This window comes from Pygocentrus nattereri, chromosome 6 (genome assembly GCF_015220715.1).
Source record: "Pygocentrus nattereri isolate fPygNat1 chromosome 6, fPygNat1.pri, whole genome shotgun sequence".
Classification (NCBI taxonomy): Eukaryota; Metazoa; Chordata; class Actinopteri; order Characiformes; family Serrasalmidae; genus Pygocentrus; species Pygocentrus nattereri.
The window spans coordinates 37,995,622-38,009,425 of record NC_051216.1 but is presented as its reverse complement, the minus strand read 5'-3'; the positions used below and the strand labels follow the sequence as shown (position 1 = coordinate 38,009,425).

At 38.4% G+C, this 13,804-nt stretch overlaps 1 pseudogene; it reads left to right on the top strand.

Annotated features, from left to right (window-relative positions):
- Window positions 1–7,887, top strand: part of LOC119263617 — a 32,329-nt pseudogene extending 24,442 nt beyond the window's left edge.
- The last annotated feature ends 5,917 nt before the right edge of the window (window positions 7,888–13,804 follow it).

Here is a 13,804-nt window from a genome sequence, read left to right as displayed (position 1 = left end):
TGTTGTTTCACTATTTTTAGACATAGTTTTCACAGATTGGTGAACTTCTGCCCATCTTTGCTTCTGAGAGACTCTGCTTCTCTGAAATGCTTTTTTTTAATATAGCCAATCATGTGAGTTAGTTGCAAATTATTTCTCCAGCTGCTTTTTTTATTAATACCACTTATTTTCCAGCCCTTTTTTGCCCCTGTCTCAACTTTATTGAGATGTGTTGCTACCATAAAGTTCTAAATGAGTTAAAGTTTTCATGAAATGGTAAAATATCTCACTTTCACATCTGATGTGTGTGCTATGTTCTATTGTGAATAAAATATGAGTCTTTGAGATTTGCAAATCATTGCATTTTGTTATTTACATTCATTTGCATTTTACACAGCTTCCCAACTTTTTGGGAATTGGGATTGTATATTTATATTAAAAAAAGAGTTTTGCCCTCTGTACATAGCATAGAATGTCATATACACAAATGGCAGTCTTTACATGGAATGACTCCTCTAAGCTAGACTGTATTAGAAAATGCAGTGAAGCATAGCCAGTCATATATGTTCATATATCTGGAATGACACATATTATATTATTATGTTTTGAAATGATTTCTAGTGACTTTAGGCTTTGGATTCTTCAGTACAGTGACAAAATCAGAGACCACCCTTCATTTGTAGAAATTCCACTCAAAACAGCCATTAGATACAAGTTCTTATTTTTTTCAGGAGATATTTCTGAGGACCAACACTGACACTAGACCTATGGAGTGTGGAGATGTGGAGTGTATTATAGTATTATAGACTGTATTTAAATTTTTTACCGGGATCTTGAATTTGCAAAGTACTTTATATTACTTCTGTAATGCTATGTTAGATTTATATTAGCAAGTTAGCATAGATATTTGCCAGATGCAGTAAAGTATTATTTTTCTTGCCGTTTTCCTGATTGTACTGTTTGTCAAGAAGCAGAAAATGCTAAATCACCTTCTAAGACTGAACTTTGGAGGTGTAGCTGCAGATTTCTTTAACAAACTGAATGTGAGTCTACTGAAAAGAATGGAAACTGTAATAAAGGTAAGGCATGGACACACTAAATATTGACACCTCTGGTATTATATTCACAGATAATGTGTTTAAAAAAATGTGAATAATGATTGCAATGGTTGCTCATTTTACCGCCCTAAAACAAATACAAGTAAATTAAGACATTAATTATATACAACATATATATAAACATATATAGATAAATTAAAAGGGAAATACATGAATGAATGCATGGATGAACAAACAAATAAATAATAAAAAATAAATAAATTAACAGGTATTATAATTTGCAGTCACCACTGGAGATGTGTTATCTCAGGTTACATTATGAATCCACATCTCACTGGGAAGGAGCCTGATGTTCTCAGCCCATACAAGAGTGAACTGTGCCTTCACCTCTCTCTGTCAGACCTCAGCTAAGCAGCTGACAGCAGGACTGGGAGGCTGAGACTCAGCTGTGGGTGTGAACTATCACACACACACACACACACACACACACACACACACACACACACACACCTAGGGCTAGAAGCACCAGGCCTTGCACTGGCAAGAGAGTCGCACCAATTAACATCCAGCTGTTCCTCAGCACAGGCTGGCGGGAGGTGAAGAGAGTGGCACTGGTGTGCCAGTCCCTGACAAAACTTTAAAATACAAGCACTCACAGCAACTCAGCTGCCACTGAATTATAGAAGCCATGCATTGTTTTGTGATTTTCTGTGTTAGTTTATTTGAAAAGCTTTTGAATTTGGTGAACCCATACTGAAATATGATACACAGTAACATATGGATTTAAAAATATGACATATTTTAGCATATATGTGTTTCCCATATATCCAACTTATATTTGACATATGGGCATATATGTGACATTTAGGCAAACTTATTTGAAATGGTCCATTTTTCAAATATGGGATATATATATATATATATATGTATATATATATATATATATATATATAAATATATATAAGGATTGCACATATTCCTCATATATGCTAGCTTTATGGTATTCAATTAAACATAGTTCATCACTGCACTGTGAACATAGTTCATCACTGCATCCACAAATGCAAGTTAAAACTCTACCATGCAAAGAAGAAACTACATATAAACAGAATCCAAAAAACTGCCACCTTCTCTGGGCCCAAGCTCATTTATGATGGCATGACATGAAGTGAAATAGTGTCCAGGACTCCAATGAATCAAAGTATGATATTGCTTTTGGAAATCATGGATGCTGCATACTAAAGACCATCCAGCTGTTATCAGCACAAAGTTCAAAAGCCAGCTTCTGTGAAGTAAATTAGTGCAAATGGAATGGATAACCTGCACATCTGTGAAGGCACCATTAATACTGAATGATATACACAGGTTTTTAGCAACATATCCTTCTTTTAACTCAGGAAGACAATGCAAAATCACAGTCTGTATGTATTATAGCAGCAAGGCTCTGTTGTAAAAAAGCTACCAAACTGGCCTACCTGCAGTCCAGACCTGTCACCTATTAAAAATATTTGGTGTTTCAGCTGTTCAGCAGCTGAAATCTTAAATCAAGCACAAATGGGAAAACATTTCACTTTCAAAACTAGAGCAACTGGTCTCCTCAGTTCCCAAATGCTTACAGAGTGTTGTTAAAAGAAGAGGTGATGAAATACAGTGGTAAACATGCCCCCAATCTCTTTGGAAACTCTTGGATTGCTGACATGAAATTCTAAATGGGTATATTATTTTAAAAAAACAATAACATTTCTGAGTTTCATCCTTTGATATGTTGTCTTTGTAAAAATAGTGTTTACATTATTTACATATCATTACATTCTATTTTTATTTTACACAGCACCTTTTTGGAAATGAGGTTGCACATACAGACAACATAAATGCACATATGTTTTGAAATCTATGCTTCAACCTTATGATATATCAGGTTTCCATATGGGTAATGATGACACTCTTGACTCGAGAAGTTTCAACACATGCTGCGGTGGCTTCACATTAGTGAGTGTCAAGTTTTCATGCAAGCTAAATCATCCACATTCACTTCAGAAAATAATGGACTGTATTTTCAGGTGTTTCAGTCTTCTTTTTATATATCCAGGACCATTTCTGATCAATCACCTCAGACAAAAGATGCAAACATAAAATTATATTGCCAATGAATTTTAACTCCATTTTTCTCCATTGTGCTGTAGGAACTAACAGAACAACCTGTTACTGGCATGTTTTATACAACATACAGTCAAACACAGAAGTTTAGGTGTCCAAATTTCCTCAATAACATCAAACATGAAATGTAGCCTGTATAAGAGTTGTGGCACATTTTATAGATAACACAGAAAATGAACAGAAATTGTGCACTAATCTCCCATTGAAGGGTTAGCTGAATTACTATTATCATAGCTAAGCTAATCACAAGGGCTAATAATAAAGTAAAGTAAACTGCACATTAATCTACTTACATAAACAAATTATAAAATACATAAAAACATTTTTTGAAAATTTCAACATTCAAAAACAACACTGTGCCACTTCTAGTCATTAATTGCTTCATGTGATTGTCTTTTTGAACATTTTATGTCAATTTACCTCATCTAGCTAATCAGCTACCTTGCTTGCTAGTTATAGCTAGCTTAACTTATTGGCTGATATAACACCACATACAGCACTGTTCTGCACGCACACACTCACACAAACAACTACAATTCCACAGAATCATGTGTAACATCAAAATAGCTTATATTTATCTGTGTCAAGAGTGAAAATTAAGCAAAAACACTCTTTCTGTGATGGCTAGAATAATGCTAACAACATTGGCATAGCATTCTAGTTTCTAGAAATATCTGCACTCAGGACTGGCTTTCTCTCCCACCTTTCACTAAGTAGACAAAGTCCTTTTTTGAGTCCCTCTGGATAAGAGTGTCTGCTAAATACTGTAAATGTAAATATAGTTTACATTCTGGTGCATCCATTAGTCATGTTGTTGGTGCTTGGTGACTTTATCTTCACCTGAAAGAGAAAATAATACTAAACTGTTGACGGCTTCAGCTTCAAGTGTTACCAAAGATTGAGAAGAACACCCTTGAGTACCATTAAGTCCTGCTGTCACCAATTTTGAGCAGATACCAAAAACTATGAAACAGAACTTTCAGTACTGGACAAATGGTCACAGTTACAATGTCCTGGTGCTGTGGTACACCTGTATGCGTGTATTACATTTTACTACTTTTTTAAAACTAATGAGGCCAACATATCTAAATTGATTGATTACATTTGGGGATAAGGAATAAATTGTGCACATTTTATTGTGTATTGTGTTACGTTCCTTTCATGTATTCTTCTTCAGAACGCTGTGATTTATCTCAAGAAGCAGTCTTGTAAATGTAATGATCATTAAAGACGAGATGGGTCCATTTGACATGCTGACATCTCACACAGTTTTAATATATTAATCATCTTTGTAATACATGAATAATGACCATTTAATGACGAGCAAAGAGTTAAAACAAATAAGGATTAACAAGTAGTCAGCTTAATGATATATCTCAAATTTAAGCAAAGATAGAACATATAATGGTGAAAATGGTTTACATAGACAGCTACTAATGTATTTGATGATCTGAAGGCTTGTACATACCAAAACCTGTACCTTTACATGTGAATGAAATAAGTTTGGGCTCATTATGGTCCTGTATGCATGCACCATCATACTACAGCATTACTTACATAAACCACATGGGCTTTCACTCCAGCAATATTCAGCTAACTCGTCATGCAAACTGCAAACTGGCACAAGTATTTGCAAATTAGCCTGCGGGGGGGATGTGTTGGGCTGGGAAGCAGACGAAATCAGATTTACTGATAAACATTTTCTTGCAAGAGCGCACATCTGGTGATGCATGGAGAGAATGGCCGCTAGTGTGCTTACGATGTGCCAGAAGCAGTCAGAACGGCTTGGGGAGTAGAATAGATACTCAAAGGCTACGTTACCAAGCTGGAGGAGTGATTTGATCATCCGGGGACGACATGCAGGAGAAGTTTGAAATATTGTCTTAACAAGGTTTTCATGAGCTCTAAAATAAGAGCAATGATAGTAATTGTCGAAAATGACCTCTGTCCACAATTTAACAACAACACTTCCACTCCACTCGTAACCCTCACAGCTAGTCCAAAAGAAAACCTTTCACGCCCTAGAAAACAGCTTTCCTCAAAAAGCTGTCCGTCTCTCTGAAATGTAATCACCCCTGCAGAAGGCAGCTCCAATACCCTTCTTCTTCCATCTTTCCCTCACAGATCCTTTTTTTTATATTTCAACTCAGTGCGGATCAATAAATAACCATCTCTCCAAATACAATGACAAACGATTCATGGATAATTTAAGACAGCATGAAGATAAATGGGCAATTTTCCCTCCATCTCTGTCACAGGAGCCGACACGAGAGGGGGGAACAGAAATCCATAGCCACGAGATGATGATGGACACATGTCTCAACAGAGACGGGTGTCTCTGGGTTCTTTCACGCTTGTCTGGACCAGAGTACTTTTCTCATGGCTCTAAAAGAAGCTAATAGAGAACGATGAGAATGAGAATAACAATGAGAGAGTATATTTCTAATAGAGATGGGTTATAAAGCTAAAGCCAGCAGTAGCAATTGGCCGAATACTTTTGGAGAGGAGAATTGTGTATGTTTTGCTATGTTTTTGCCCACCCATCACTTTAAGCTCCACCTTGAGTATATTAATCAATTTCTGTAAGTTGGTAAATTTACATATATTAATGAAGAATTCCACCAATTTTTTCAAACAGATGCATTCAGAATGTTCTCATGTGAAATGGTTCATTTTAGAGAAACATACAGACATAGATTTGTTTACAGTGGTAGTGATAGGAACCAGGGGTCACTATATCTACAGCACAAATGCACCTGTTTTATGTACTATCCAAAATCACCAGTGATCCTAAAACTGTGTTTTTTGTGTTTTTGAAGAGAAGGTTAATGATGGTAAAATAGCCATGAATCAGAAAAAAATATGTTTTCTTTGGTTTTTTTTTTTTGTTTGTTTGTTTGTTTGTTTTGCCTTACAATTCACTCTGTGTGCCTCTCCACCATGAATTGTTTAAAATACCTGTATTAAAATATACTTTAAGCTAAAACTTTATAACAAAATAATGTCACAGACTTCAGGAAGTACATTCATAAACATTTCATATAATAACTTTGTGTAAGGGAGGTTTTAGTGGCATTAAACTCTTGAGATGTCTGGTTCCATTCCCTACCACTGTGAACAATTACAATTCAATAGGTGCCTCTAGAATGGGTTAGGGCAAGAGTTTCACATCAAACCACTTTTAATGGCTTTGTTTATATCTCAGTCATTTAATTGTTGTTTTTTAATCTTTTTTAAACAGTAGCCATGAATTAACACAATTTTTGTTCAATGTCTTCAGTTGAACTATGCATTTTTTTCATTCAGTAATATTAATGAATTATTATGTTTTGATGGAAATGTGTTTTCAAGGTTTTCATCCTTGTCGGTGAGCAAGCAAGGCCACCTTTTGAAGAATTTAAATCCAAAATTCCAGGATTTAAATCCAAAATTCCAGACATTTTTGAAAAATATAAAGTCAACATGCAATCGTAAACACATTTTACTTCTTTTACAATTGAGTTATTAATCACAATATAGCATCGTAGTTGTATGTACAAAAACCACTCTCAATATGATTCATCACGAAAATTTTGAAAATGGTCTATAATGCATATTGTGTTGTAAAAAATCTGTTTAAATTATGTTTGTGTACTGTGTCAGTTAGACAGAATTGTTTGAAATTAAGAACACTATGGATGTACATTTTTCTTAGGAGAGGTGTGAATTGCCTGTCACAGCAGTGCCTGTTACCTCATTGCTTGCTAGCTGCTCAACACAAAGACACAACTTTTTACATATAGAGAATCAGCAGTGTCCTAGTTAATCTGATAACAGATTTATGGAGAGAATAGTTTATTTGATTATGTTAATTAAAATTATTTCCATTCTGCTAGCAAAACTGCCTCTGAAGGCCTGCCTAAAGATGCTAAGGGCCTGATGTAAGCCTTTTGTGGCAGCTTCAGACACAAACCTACCTGAGTATTATGCAGGAAATTGGCACACAAGCCTAAATGTGCAGTTTATGGGTTGTATGCATGCAAAATGCAAAACACTCTTCCTCATAAATATGTGTGAAATGATCATGAAACAAAAGGTGCGGATATTGGAAATACACCTGATTACACATTACGGTCAAATTACTAATATTTGAGCAAGTTCTTGAGGTCATGTTTCTGTGGATTTGGTGTATATTTGTGGTAATGTTTCATGCTGTTGATAACATTTGCTTTAACAATACCAACAGACATCAGGATCAAATATAGTGAGATACAGTTTCATTTTTCTCATTTTTCTTAGTTTTTCTCTTTTGTCTAAAGCTTATTGACAGCTCCACTGTTTCACTGTAGCTTTTAAACCCTGCAGTAGTTGAGGTTGTGTTCCATGTACATGATTAGCGACAACATTCTACACATGAACTGTGGAGAGCATTCTAACAGGCTCCATCACCACCTGGTATGGAAACTGCACTGCCATTGAGCAGAAAGCTCTGCAGATGGTGGGGCAGACAGCCCAGCACATCACCGTGGTCCAGCTCCCAAACCTCCTGGATTTCTTCACCAGCCACTGCCTAAGGAAGATCAGGAGGATTCTAAAGGACTCCACCCACCCAGGCCACTGTCTGTTCTCACAGCTGCCAAGTGGGAGGAGGTACAGGAGTCCAAAACCAGCCGGTTCCGATAAAGGTTCTTCCCCTGGGCCATCTGGCTGCTGAACAGCCAGTAGTGGTGGTGTATCGGTCTATAGGCCTGTTACTACACCTCTAAGTCATCATCTCCATGGACACTCCACACCTCATCCACATCTCATCAGAGTCACTCTGATCCTCTGCACGTTCAATCTAGCAAGTCTGTACTTGCATATATAGATTGATATCTTGTACATCTTGTTCATCATCCACATCCTGTACAATCTGGAAAATTTCTATATCAGTATTCTATCCCCATGTGTATAACAATGCATTTCATAGTTTTATTGCATAAATTATTACTGTTAACTGTGCATTGGAATAGAGTGATACTAGTGTATATTGTGCATATGTGTATATTCAGAGTCAAAGTATGTATATACACTGCTCAAAAAAATAAAGGGAACACTCAAATAACACATCCTAGATCTGAGTGAATGAAATATTCTCATTGAATACTTTGTTCTGTACAAAGTTGAATGCGCTGACAATAAAATCACACAAAAATCATCAATGGAAATCAAATTTATTAACCATTGGAGGCCTGGATTTGGAGTCACACACAAAATTAAAGTGGAAAAACACACTACAGGCTGATCCAACTTTGATGTAATGTCCTTAAAACAAGTCAAAATGAGGCTCAGTATTGTGTGTGGCCTCCGCATGCCTGTATGACCTTGTAGGGGCTACTACTCGCGACTGGAGCGAATCCGCAACGGACAGGCTTTAAGTCACTCAACGAGATCTAGCCCTTTAAGAGACTCGAGGGGGGAGGCACTAGTTGGTTTTAGTTGAGTTTTTGTTTTGGAAGCGAGTTGTGAGTTTCGTTTTTGTCTCGTAAAATTAAAGTTTTCCCTTCATGGGATTCTCCACTAACTTGAGCCTCCTTACTTCACGACCCGCTTCAACCTCCCTACAACACCTGGGCATGCTCCTGATGAGGTGGCGGATGGTCTCCTGAGGGATCTCCTCCCAGACCTGGACTAAAGCAGCCGCCAACTCCTGGACAGTCTGTGGTGCAACGTGGCGTTGGTGGATGGAGAGAGACATGATGTCCCAGATGTGCTCAATCGGATTCAGGTCTGGTCTCCAATGCCTTCATCTTGCAGGAACTGCTGACACACTCCAGCCACATTGAGGTCTAGCATGGTCCTGCATTCGGAGGAACCCAGAGCAAATCGCACCAGCATATGGTCTCACAAGGGGTCTGAGGTTCTCATCTCGGTACCTAATGGCAGTCAGGCTACCTCTGGCAAGCACATGGAGGGCTGTACGGCCCTCCAAAGAAATGCCACCCCACGCCATTACTGACCCACTGCCAAACCGGTCATGCTGAAGGATGTTGCAGGCAGCAGATCGCTCTCCACGGCGTCACCAGACTCTTTCACATCTGTCACATGTGCTCAGTGTGAACCTGCTGTCATCTGTGACGAGCACAGTGCAGAAATTTGCCAATCCTGGTGTTCTCTGGCAAATGCCAAGCGTCCTGCACGGTGTTGGGCTGTGAGCACAACCCCCATCTGTGGACGTCGGGCCCTCATACCATCCTCATACCGTGGAGTCGGGTTCTAACCATTTGTGCAGACACATGCACATTTGTGACCTGCTGGAGGTCATTTTGCAGGGCTCTGGCAGTGCTCCTCCTGTTCCTCCTTGCACAAAGGCGGAGGTAGCGGTCCTGCTGCTGGGTTGTTGCCCTCCCACGGCCTCCTCCACATCTCCTGGTGTACTGGCCTGTCTCCTTGTAGCGCCTCCAGCTTCTGGACACTACGCTGACAGACACAGCAAACCTTCTTGCCACAGCTCGCATTGATTGGTAGCTGCACTACCTGAGCCACTTGTGTGGGTTGTAGAGTCCGTCTCATGCTACTACGAGTGTGAAAGCACCACCAACATTCAAAAAACCAAAACATCAGCCAGAAAGCAGAAAGGTACTGAGAAGTGGTCTGTGGTCCCCACCTGCAGAACCACTCCTTTATTGAGTGTGTCTTGCTAATTGCCAATAATTTCCACCTGTTGTCTATTCCATTTGCACAACAGCATGTGAAATTGATTGTCAATCAGTGTTGCTTCCTAAGTGGACAGTTTGATTTCACAGAAGTTTGATTTACTTGGAGTTATGTTGTGTTGTTTAAGTGTCCCCTTTATTTTTTGAGCAGTGTATTTCTTCTTTTTAGATATTTTTTGTATCTATGCACCTAAGATTTTTACTCACTTCCCACCTGTGTAAATGTGATGTGACAAAAACGTGATTTGATCTGATTTTAAAAAATAACATTACATCAGAAAAAAAATGTATAGTGTTAGCGCTGCTAGCTATGCATGGATTTGACCTCCCAGTGTGTAGAGACATGGTATTACTCACTGTGTAAACACTAGATTGAAGTTAGTTATAACTCTAGTTATAAGAGCCCCATGGGGTCTCTACAAACCACTATTTTTTCACATTAATGAAAACTTGGTGTAGAAAGTTGTCAACACCACTTATTGCTTACATTATGTTTGACTATTGTTAAAAACCACATAAAGGTGTGCGATGCTTTCTGAAAGTGCTTATTACATATTATTTCCAATTACTTTGGTTATCCTTTTGACAGGTTGGAGTTACTGGGGAGAACCACAGGTGATCAATACTACACCAGAGGAGGTGCCAAAGAACAAAGAATATTAAAGAACCCAAACTAACCCACTTGTTCTATTCCTGGAGCGAGACTGAGCTTCAGTACACTGAATTGGACGCCCTCTAACCAAGAAGGTACTTACATAGTTTGAGGGCCAAGGGACAGGGGCTCAAGGGTATATCTGTGGATATGCCTGATCTAGAGCTCTACTTTAAAAAGTTGCTAATGTTGCTTAAGTACAAGTACCAAAAAATAGACCTAACTTCATATTCTTCAAATATAATTGACAGGTGGAGAAAAGTGGTTGGAGAAAACTCTTCTGAAGAAGAAGATGCTTTATACAGCTTTTCCCTAGGTGAATAAAACCTAACCCTTAAGCAATCATCATAGGGAAACACTTTTTATGCCAGTGGGCACAGGTCCCTCCTGTTCACAACATTGTATTCAAAAGGTGATAACTGCTCCTAGAACAGCACTCTTTTCCTAAGAACTCAGACAAACATGTGCCATTTTTTATTGCCTGTTATTGCCCTGAAGGGAAAGCAACAAACATGTGTTGCACAACATTGCTAGAACCCAAGTGGAAAGTTTCCATCTTGCAACATCTTGGTCTATGACTTGATCTAATCCCATCTGATTCTATCTCTGAAACTCTATTTCAGTTAATGCTACAGCAAATGTCGAAAACAAGTTAGACATCTGTTTTCAGCGTGTGCTGTACCATTACCTGGAATAGCATGTAAATCCATGCACAAGGCTGTCCTGTGGGGGAATGAACCAAAAAGGTGTTTTACATGACTGACAGGTGTATCTGAAGCTGTGTGAAGCATATAATACAGGAATTTTATAGGTTGAATTTTATAGAATTTTATGACCCCCCTCATTTATCACTCAGGTAAGAGTAGCATGTCAGATGTTCACTAGTTCTCCTATTTTACTTTATATAGTAGCCAGTCAGTCATTAAATAACTCAACCAGTCTTTTATTTTGGGGTATCAAAATTGCTGACTGCCTTTTTCATTTTACAAATAACAAGAAGTGAAACAGAGACAAAAAAGATCAATCTAAATAAAGATAATCTGCAAATAATCAGCAAAAAAAAAGAAAAAGAAAACATTTCCAGGTACAATAAACATTTAACAAAGAAATAATCCTAGACAGAGTAATACATGGCATTGTATTGTATTGTATCTTATTGTTGTTGTATTTCATTGAATGGCACAGAGTCCTGTGTTCAACTCTGTTTCTTTTTCTTTTGGTGTCTGCAGTGATATTTTGTTTCAAGCAGTATCTGAGCCCAGGACTATCTTTTTCTCTAAGCTATCGGTAACTAGCAAAGATACTTTTTCAAGATTGACAAAGCACTTCTTGTAAGTCGCTCTGGATAAGAGTGTCTGCTAATTGCTGTAAATGTAAATGTAAAATATCAGTGGTATTAGCTTTCTACTCCAGTACATATGACTTGAGATGAAAAAATGACTGCAGGGTTATGCAGAATGGCCTTTTGTTCCCAATTTAGTTGTAGGCACGTTCACCCACTGGCTAGATCTGATGATGCTACCAAGCTGGGATTGGTCATCCTCCAAGACACGTGAAACAGCCACTGCAGCTTTTCAAACTAATGCTAACGTAGCATCATTGGAGCTCAACCTCCTTGGAGGAGAATGCTAACTGCTAATTATATTATCAACAAGCAGATGCCCCTATTGGCTAGCATCACACTAAGTGATTCAGGGAGAAAGAGGACCATCTTACCATCGTACTATCCTGTGATCCAGTCTAGGGTTGAGTCATAACCAGAGTCGATGGTGAAGTCGATGGTGAATGTTACAAATGTTGCATATAACTAGTTACAGCTAATGGTATATGAAAAGAGAGACAAATGGAAATGTGGGATGAATAAGTGAAAGGTATCTTGTAAGAATTCTGTAGGTTGGCCAGTGCCAAACTTACCCAGCTAAGAAAAAGAAAACAAAAGACAACTGCCTGCTTTGTCTAACCACATAATATACATATAAACCTCACTACCAGCTAGAACATGTGAGCAGAGTGGGAGCAGAGCATCATGATTTTGGTGGGAGAGTGGAGTGGCCTTTGGGAATGTCAGATTGAGAGAGAATGATCCAGTAATGTTCCATCCCATGAGCCATACAGTTCTTTTGTCCACACTGACCACCTCTGCCTGATGCGTGATGCGGCAGCGTGACTGCTTCAGCTTCACACACCATGGCTGTTCATACACAGCATCTGCACTGGGGAGCTGCTCCGCAGACCTACATATTGGAAGTTCTCTGATACCAATGAAGTTACACAGAGTTGTTGGTTTTGCTGTGCAAATGAAAAAGAAGAGCATGTTAAAAGCATGCGCATTTGTGTACCCTCTGCAGTTTTCTAGTTTGTGATCAGGCTCTCACTTCAAACCTACACCTACTGAACAAAAAAGGTGAGCTATTTACTAAGACTATATATAAGACAGCAGCAAGCAGGGCAAACTGACCTCTGAGTCAGAATCAAGAAAGCCGGTGTAGAGTTTTTCAGGACCTGAAAGTGTAAGGCTCTTCTCTGGCCATGTCATTACCTGACCTGAACTCTATTGAGCATTTTAAATACTAGACAAGTCTGAAATCAAAAGCCCCTGAAACAAACAGAAACTGCATACAGGCCAATCAGAACATAACTATGCAACACCAGCCTCTATTGATGTCTATGAGATGCAGGTGAACTATGTATAAAAGAGCATGGATTCCTATATGGTACCACGCATATACATGCAAATAACCTCATATTAAAACTTACAGCCTGCACTTTTTAGACTCATAGTTAGTGCTTCAGAGGGAATTTCATGTTTCTGCATAACAAAATCTTTAAAATATAAACAAAGTCATTCAGAGTGGTTTGATGTAAAATGTGCAAACATAGAGAAACTTGCCAAGCTACATCACAGAAAGCTATTACATGAAATGGTTATGAGAGGAGATTGTTTTCCAATGGTTTTAAGATAAAGTTCTGGCCTAAAATACACTATATTGCCGAAAGTTTTCGCTCGTCTGCCTTCACACATATATGAACTTGAGTGACATCCCATTCTTAATTCATAGGGTTTAATATGATGTCGGCCCATGTTTTGAAGCTATGAAAGCTTCAACTCTTCTGGGAAGACTTCACAAGGGTTAGGAGTGTGTTTATGGGATTTTTTGACCATTCTTCCAGAAGCAAATTCATAAAGTCAGACACTGATGCTGGATGAGAAGGCATGGCTTCACCACTCTAATTCATTCCAAAGGTGTTCTGTCAGGTTGAGGACAGGACTTTGTGCAGGCAAG